General features: G+C 43.9%; 1 long non-coding RNA gene across 1 annotated transcript; it reads right to left on the minus strand.

Annotated features, from left to right (window-relative positions):
- Nucleotides 1-4,933: 4,933 nt before the first annotated feature.
- On the minus strand, nucleotides 4,934-6,080 carry LOC120646238. Its single transcript, XR_005664329.1, has 3 exons — nucleotides 5,973-6,080; nucleotides 5,775-5,889; nucleotides 4,934-4,985 (listed from the first exon to the last, which is right to left on the minus strand). It is a non-coding gene; the product is annotated as an uncharacterized LOC120646238 (long non-coding RNA).
- Nucleotides 6,081-9,471: the final 3,391 nt, after the last annotated feature.

Here is a 9,471-nt window from a genome sequence, read left to right on the forward strand (position 1 = left end):
TCGATAGCGATCTCCCTGTTGTGTAGTTTAATCTCTGACGAGCTAACTAATGAGAAAGTGTAGATATAGCTAGCCTAGCACAGCTGACTCGAGTTCTGACTTTTACCTTGCTCCCGGCCTAAAGTAACATTTATTCTTTTATCCAAGAGAGTAGTTTGTGTGTGTCACACTACCTCCTACCATGTTATTATCTTACCCCTGTTTATGCATGAGAATATCCAATCTAGATAGTGCTCACCAACTGATCTATATATTCTCTCACTCATCGCCTTCCCTGCAGAAATATAAATGACACCCCGGTATACTCCCGGATAAAATGCTATTAGTGGTTCATGAAATACTGTCGTCCCAAATTGGTGTCTGCGGGCGTCATCGCTAGGTGACGTTGGTAGGCGCCAACAGACGGCTGAGGGGACGGAGAAGTCGCGGAGAGTCTTCTCAGCCATGGGTTCGTTTGTTGTTGCTGGTGCCTGAAAAGCTGGTTCGCTTGTCGACAACGAGAGCTGAGGAGGGACGACGCGAGGTCGGACCCTTCTCACAAGCTTCTCGGGATTTTTAACAAAGTTTGTCGGCAAGGAGAAACCAGTCATACACTACCCTGTTTTTATCCAATCAGGAGAAAACAAAAGATGATATTAGCCTCTATAAGCAGTAGCTACCTCTTATTCACAATGCCATGTTTATGTATTAGTAAAGATCTTTTTTTACACCTAGTGCCATCCCTAGCAACGGCGCCAGAAATGCTTGTTCACATTTCTTATCTCAATCACTAGGAATGGTTAGTTCCCAGCAATGGCGCCAAGAAACGCCGGGACAGCTGCCCCCTAGCAGTGACGCCATGGGACGGCGTGCGGTATGTCTTAACGATTACAGAAGGATCCGCAAACGCACAGATAAACTGTTGTAGCATTTCACCCGGAAGTATTCAGGGTATCGTTATTTATATTTTCCCAAGGGATGGCTATGGTGTGTAAAGATGTTTACTAGATACATAACCATAACAATTATGAGATAAGGTGTAAACTTCTGATTAAACAGGGGTAAGTGATAATAAAGATAATCGAGGGTAATGCGACACACAAGATCAGCCAACTCTCATGAATAAAGAATAAACAAATACACCTAAGGTTAGTGGGAGCATAGGCAAACAAGATCCTAGTATACTATCCATGTTAGCAGAGAAGCTATGTTAGTCACATGCTTAGAGCTGCAGGTGTCGGGAAATTAGGGACACTGGGGAGAATGACCCATTCTGGAGAACATCCAGACTGTTTCATCTTTGCATGAACTCCTATACGAATACGCGAATGTCGGGGAGTACGCTAACCGAGAAGCAGCTTCCCAGCGGACCGACAGGGCTGTCACCACCTGTGGTCTACCCCAGTCACACCGTGGAGCACCGTCATATCCGATGGATCCCGCATACCCGAGCCCCATGCCCGCATACGAGGTTACAACCCTAGTGCCCCCGGGTCCCCCACCCTTTGGATGGACAGGTAAGACACTAAGGCAAGCCCAAAAGCACAACGAACCGATATCCTTACCCAGATCATCTGATCTAAGCAGGCAACTAATACAACTTGAATAAGAATAGAACTTGGCTACGCTGGCTAAGAACATAGAAAGATAACCAAGAACAAACTCTTTATGAATAGCATAATGAGAGTTGGAATACAAAGCCATACTAGAGGTCGAGGATTGCTCGCCGACCCAGAGACGACTGGATTCGCTAAGGAATTGAAGTACTAGCCTAGCTCCACTACCCTAAAGAGTACAAGTCACAATGAGAGTGAGAGAGAGGCTTCTCCAAGTGGTGTGTGTTTGAGAGAGTGGTGGGAGGCCCCTCTTATAGTGCTTGAGGTCGGTTCACGCCATCTCTTTACATGGAAACATTCATAACCGACCTCTAAAGGATCAGAGCTAATCTGCCACCAAAATGCACCTGCACGGGGTTCCGGGGTGGTTCGGCCGAACCCCTGGTTCGGCCAACCCCCTTTGGCGCCTCTGACCACCGTCTTTCTCTGGGTCACTGCTTGATGGGTCCTCTTGTTAGGTAGTCGGTGCCGGGGCTTGGTTGGTCGGTTTGGTTTGTCTGGTGGGCCTCTTTTGGTTGTGTTACACATGACGCGATATTCTGTGACTTCATCTGCGTATTCTTCGTGTTTTCTTCTTATTCCGGACTTGTGCTCCTGAAAACATAAATTCTCCAAAATAACTATGGATCTAGGTTAGTGATACAAATATGTTAGTAAGAGGCATGGTTTTTCTTCTCTTGTGAGTATAGTTGACGGTCATATTTTGCACTTAACGATCGTCAACACTCGACATGTTGGCCGCCAAGATGGATATTTTCATGAAGAAGCTAGAATTTCCACACCAGGAGGTTAACCAAGTTATGGAGTCTTGACTGCCATGTGAAACTTGTGGCGAGACCAGGCACTCGGGCAGCTCTTGCCTATTGACTCAATAGGACGCGATCATCGTTGGAACCAACAACAATCCCAACAACTTGGGATTCCATCCTCAGCAGGGTTGGAACTCAAAGCTCAACCTCCGCTTCGGTCAGCAACAAGGTATGAACTTCAATAACAGTTGTCATCCCACCTTAAAAGACCTAGTGTATGGCCAGAAACAAATAAATGACAACATTAGCAAGAAGTTTCTTGCTAATGACAAAATTTTGGAGTGTATGACCGCACAACTAGGGCTTTAACTCTGTTATCAAAAATCAGTTGAGCTTCAACAAAATGATGGAAACCCAAGTAGCTCAGCTCGCATCTTCTTGTTCTAACGTTAACACAGGGAAACTACCAGGGCAACCAGAGGTAACTCTGAAAGAAAATGTTAGTGTGGTGACTACGCATGATGTTAAGTCCAAGCGAGTGCCACCTCTCCCACAGGATGCAGGAACTCAGTGGAAGACCATAACCGCCAGCAATACCAAAGTTGAAGACGAAGGGCAGGAGGAGGCCGTCGAATCCGACACTTCTGCAACCCAGGAAGACCCCGTGGAACCCCCTAGAACTGCATGGGACTATCATGATACAACTACCTTACCGTTTCCAGAGAGGATAAGGAAGCCAGTGGCCGACGAACAATTCGACAAGTTCATCGAGGTAATAAAGAAGCTATATGTCAATATACTGCTTCTTGATGCTATGCAGGTACCCATATATGCCAAGTATATCAAGGATATCCTTGGAAACAAGAGGACTCTGCCCACCACCGAGTTCATGCAGCTAACAGAGGAGTGTAGTTCAGCTATACTCAATCCTCTCCTGGAGAAGAAGAAGGTCCCAGGATGCCCTACCATCAGGTGCTCAATCGGGACCCAACACTTTACCAACACTCTATGCGACTTGGGAGCAAGCATCAGCGTCATGCCCAAGGTAGTTTATGATAAACTTAACCATCATGCACTTGCCCCTACTGCCATGTGCTTGCAGCTAGAGGACCAATCAGTTCGCTACCCCACGGGGATCGTGGAGAACATTCCGGTCAAAGATTCAGAATTTCTTTATCCCCCTCGACTTTGTCGTTCTGGGAAGGTGTTGGTACTTTGTAACGTCATGAATAAAATCCACAAACGCACGGATACCGCTGAAGCTTTCACCCAGGAGTATTCTAGGGTATCGTATCCATTGAGGAAACTGAGTACACTATCTACGGGTTCAAGCTCATCCAATGACACACACTTGTGTAGGAGGGATAGGACATAGAGGACTTCCTAAGATTTAGAATCTATGTTTAGAAGAAGAGATAACTTCGCCTTGTACTTCGAGCTACTGGTTTCGACTGGCTTATACAAGACAGTAGCTCTGATAATATTGGTCTATCCGATATCTGAACGTGGAGGGTTACTAGGGCTCGAACAGGGCTGTCACCACCCGTCGGCTACCTCTTCAAATCGTAGGAGTATAAGACAACCAATGGCTCTACTGGTTTTAAGAACCAGGGAGCTCCTAAATTTATTGAAACAAAAATTTAATCTCACCAAAATACCTACTCAAGTAAGGCTGTAGTAGATTGCATCAACATGAGTATGTTGTGCAAAATTGTAACACCCCAGAAGAAAAACACAACAATCCTTAGGAGAATTACCACACTGCAGCACAAGAATATAACAAAGTACGCGGAAGCAACATAAATCATTTAGATAGATTAACAAAATTTCATTGGAGTGAAATAAATGTTTCACAAACTGAACCACACGAGAGAGTTTGAAACGACATTAGAATCTCCAGATCTAAATATTTTATTATAAAACATTAGTTCAACATAAATTGACAAGTATGTGCACACATGCTGCTACTCCCATCCCAAGCATGCAACATCCAAGCTCAAGCACCTGTGAGGGGAAAATCAAGTGTGAGGTTTATGGAAAAATCTCAGCATGCAAACTGCTTTAACCAAGATATTTAAATCACAATTTGATTAAACATTGGAATAATAATTAATATAAAAGAGCATCATACTGAGACAGTTTAACTTCAAGTAGAGATCTTCATAATGATGCTTCAATGCATATGCAAATTGTGCAATGCATTACGAATGCTTCAATGCACATGCTTATGGTGCAATGCAATGGATGACTTCACTTCTACCCACAAATCCCAAGGAAGGAAGTGAGGGCTGCAACCACATTGCTATATCTCAATGTGCGCTGTTGTACCGGTACTTACCGCACCAATCCGGCTACGGTTTCTTCATATGCATATTCAATATGAGAGTTTAAAAGTGTAATTGCAATGCATTAACTTCATATACCTCCAAAATTTATAACTCCAAGAGCAATGCCACAAGTGGATAAATATATAATTCATAAATAAAATCAAATTCAGAACTTTCTAGCTAGCGTGAGCTTCTGAAATTTAATGGAGGCAATTCGAATAACAAAGTTAAAGCGAGTAGACCACATCGCTACGTTTACTTGCCTTCACCGATCATCAAGAACGTGAGCTAAGCACGGTCCAAAGATTCACCACCTGTTCACAAACATACCTCAGCATCAAAACAAACACACTTCAAAATAAAAACATCAAGTAAAGCAACCCTACGCCCAAACCCCACGTCCTCACGTCAACACATGCTAATCTAGTGAAAACAGCAGCATTGTTGTTTCTCTTTTTTGGAGCCTTTAATTTTAATGGTCAAAAATTCTGAAATTTTGCCACAAGAAAGTTAAATTCATAGCCTACAACGTTCTAGTTATCAAAAAGTATAGGAAAAAGCATTTACTTTGGGTAAAAACAAGGTGAACCTTAATCTGACATTCTGATAGATTCTGCAGGACAGTTCTAATGAGACAGTCATAACTGAAGCTCCAAAATTCTGATGAATATGATCTTTACCAATCTGGAAATATTATGAAATTATCTACAAATATTATAACTACAAGAAAGTTCAAAAATTCCATTAAGATTTCATAAACTTCAGGTTAACATACACTGCCTAGAATTACGAGACAGAAAGACAGTCAGATTCCAATCTTAATTTCTCCCTCATCTTAAATCCGATTGAGGTGTTCTCTACAGACATGGAAAGATATCTAACTCTTCTCCAACTCATATAAAGGTTTTATATTTTTTTGAGATCATTAAGATCACGAAAAACTGTCACGAACAGAAACTGCACAGATTGATGTCATGCTGAGAATAGCGACGAGGATAAAACCTTTACCCTAGTCCAAACGGCGACTAACACCGCTACTCCCATGAGCTAAAAACTTTTAAAACCAGGGGAAAAACAAGATCCACAGTACAGACATGTCTCACCTAGGGTTTCCCCTTGAAAAGAATGAAGGCAACGGTGACGGCGATGATCCCAACAACGAATCCCCACTGTTTTCCTAGAGGCGAGGGTCACAACAAACTTTCGTCTGCCCCTAAGCTGCAGCACACATGGGGGCACCACCATGAACAGCGAGAAAAAGCATGAAGATGGAAAAACGAAAAGAGGAGAGGAATCCCAACCGATTTTTGGAGAGGAATAACGACGACGGACGACAGCATGCTCTAATCTCCCTCCTCTTCTCTTCTCTCCCCCCTCTCCCCTCTCTGTTCTTGGGTCATGGCAAAAGGGTGGGTGGCGGCGCAGGTAGGGGGCGACGGGATTAGGGTTAGAAAAAGGGGGCGAGTACTGTAGTGCGAGTACTGTAGTGTGGGCCAGTTGTCCAGTAGCTTAAAAACTACAACTTTTTGATCCAAACTCCAAACACAACTTGTAAATAGTCAAACGGAAAGTACTCGACGAGCTCTATGCAACCGCAGTATCCATTCATCCATTCGAGCAACAGATCAAAAAGTTTAATTTTAGATATCAACTTTATGTATTCCCATGTAGAAAGCGTATTTTGCCCTTTATTCATCTTGGGTGTCACATTCTCCCCTCCTTAGAGGAATTCGTCTCCGAATTCAGCATCACTAACGCAAGAGTGGGGGAAAAGAATCACATAGGCAACTTACCAGACTCGAAGAGCTCTGGATATTTCTCGCACGTCTGCGCCTCCAATTCCCATGTGGCTTCCCGCTCGGACTGATTAGCTCATAGCACCTTCACATACTTGATGGTCCTATCCACATAACGTGGTCAGAAAAATCCAATATGCGCACTGGATGACACTCCATAGTCAAGTCCTACTCAATAATCACTGGCTCAACATCAATCTTCTATTCTAGATCCTTCAGATACCTCCTCAGTATCGATACATGAAACATGGGGTACACACCACTCATCGACTCAGGCAACTGCTAACAATAAGCCAAAGCTCTAACTCGAGTAGTACTCATATACGGCCCAATGTACCTCGGGCTGAGATTTCCTATTGTGCCAAAACAAACAACATCTTTTGTTAGCGACACCATGAGAATAATCTCGTCACCAACTGAGAACTCTGGATTCGTCCATCTGACATCTGCATATCTCTTCTAACCACTTCTAATAGTCAACAAGTTCTAGTGGATCTCTCGTATCTTATCATGAGTCTGTTGTACCAAATCCAGACCAACCAAAGATTTCTCACCAACGACATCCCAAATAGAGTGGTGAAATACACCTGCTTCCATTTTGGTACTAGCTCAATCATAGCTATCATAAGCAAACTCTACCAAAGAAAGTGGTCTTCCCAGCTACCATTCCAGGAGAAGACACAAAATCGAATCAAGTCTTCTAAGGTCTGTATAGTACACTCTGACTGACTAACCATCTACGGGTGAAAATCAGTGCTCAGATCCAATGTAATGCCCAAAACACTATGCAAACTTCTCCAAAAATTAGATACAAATTTATAAACTTGATCAGAAACAATAGACTTAGGCACACTTCATGGGAACCAAATGGGAAATCTTTGTGAGTCTATCAATTACAATTCAATAGCATCCTCACCCCAAGGAGAATGAGATAAATGTTGACGCTCACTAACGTCCATTTCCAAGCGTCAACTTGATCAGAAAATCATGAGAGTTTGCATTTCTTACACGCATCTTTATCCAATGAAGTCCATAAATCATACTTTACCTTTTAGAAAACGCAAGTTGTGTTTTTGAGCTAATATGCAGGTTGCAAGCATACTTTGGCCCAACATAAAATCACGGAAAATATCAAAGCATCGATTCAGTCTCATCGAACCAAGTGTAGCCCAAGAACCACTACAAATCCACTCAAGACAGGCCGACACCAGCATGGATCAGACAAGGGAGGCCAAGACAGCCCACAGGAATGAGATTGGGGGCAGTTGGTGCCATGGGCTGGTCGGCCGACCACCCTAGTCGTCCGACTAGGCCCGTGGGCCCCACCGCCTCAACCTCGACACTTGGCGCTTCCCTAGTGGCTCCTTAGGTCAGTTGCAAGGGTCTCACCCCATGGCACCCTGCTATAAATACAGGGGGGTAGAGATTAGAACACACACACACACACCACACCTCACTCACCTCTTGCATAGTCTTTAAGCTTAGTGGAGTTTAGGAGAAGTCTAGGAGTCATCGAGTCGCCGGATTTGCTTGGGAGTTCTGGTATGGGTTCATCCCTAGCTCTCTCTTGTAATATTTGGTTGTTTGTAATAGAATTAGACAATGATTACCGATATCTGCTTGAAGTATGTTCTGAGTTATCAGATATATGCTTCTTGATCTGGTTGCGTTATTGTTCAATGCTTGCATTGCATGATCGCCCTGTGCTTGCGATGGTTAATGTATGGGCCTTAGAAGTCTATCAACTGCTCCATTATTCGAATGTTTACTCTAGTGTGATGTCTGTCTATTCGGAGGGTGGGGGCTCCGCGCGGGACATTAGAGTATCGCTTACTAGTGTAGACATGGTGTCTAGAATAGCTAAGAGTTGCTGGATGTCAACTATACCCACGGTTTGTAGAGATAGCCGGCAGGTGATGACAGCCCTGTTCGAGCCCTAGTAATCCTCCACGTTCGGTATGGGGGGTAGGAGGTGCATAAAGCCGCCGGGGTGTACAGGCTTCTCCCGTTGCTTTGATAGCGGTCTCCCTGTTGTGTAGTTTAATCTTTGATCGATACTGCCACCCCAATTATCGTCTGCGGGCATCATCGCTGCTTTCTCGGTGGTGAAGTTGGTAGGCGCCAACAAGTATTTTTGGCGCCGTTGCTGGGGAAGGCACATATTGAAGTATATAGACAAAGTTATGAACAAAATTGAAATTGGTATTCGCTTGCTAAACAGTCTAACTTGGCTTTGTTTTCTTGTCTTTGTTGATATGAAAATAGGGTAGTGTATAACCAGTTTCGACTTGCCGCAAAACTTTCATTCCAATCCAGAGTCACTTTTGAGAAGAGTTCGTCCTCATGTCGTACCTCCTCAAATCTCACTCTCGGCAGCCGAACTAGTCATCGCTTCATCATCAGCTTCTCAAGCTATGGCCTAGAAGACACTCCGTGATTACTCTGCTCCGTCTGCTAACCAGGTCCCCACAGAGCCCGAGGTTGACACCGGAGGGGAAAATTTCGATATCAAGACGGCTCTTATTACGATGGTGCAGGCCAGCCCTTTCTATGGCAAGGTGTAACACCCAGTTTATAAAAGGACATAAACCGAGCAATCATATACGTGCCAGGATCAAGTCACACGTATATACAACAGAATGAACAGTATATCATAGCACATATCACGTAAAAGATATAATAAAGTGAATATGAATGTTATTTATTACATTAATGACAAAAGTCTGGTACAGAGTATGCGGAAGCATAATACATAAACGATAACTCTCGTCGGAAGCTGAGCAGGGCGCCACAGGGACATCGACTGGGAGACGAACGCCTAGAAGTTCTCGTACTCCTGGTAGCTCCGGGTGAACTCCCTCGCGTCGACAGGAACTGAGCAGCAGTAGCGTATCCCAAGAGGAAAAAGTATAGAAGAGGCAAGAGTGAGTACACAACCGTACTCAACAAGTATAACACAAACTATGAGGCTCTAAGGTTGGCTGACTCAACTGCATTAGCTTTT

This window comes from Panicum virgatum, chromosome 8K, assembly GCF_016808335.1.
Source record: "Panicum virgatum strain AP13 chromosome 8K, P.virgatum_v5, whole genome shotgun sequence".
In the NCBI taxonomy this organism is placed as follows: Eukaryota; Viridiplantae; Streptophyta; class Magnoliopsida; order Poales; family Poaceae; genus Panicum; species Panicum virgatum.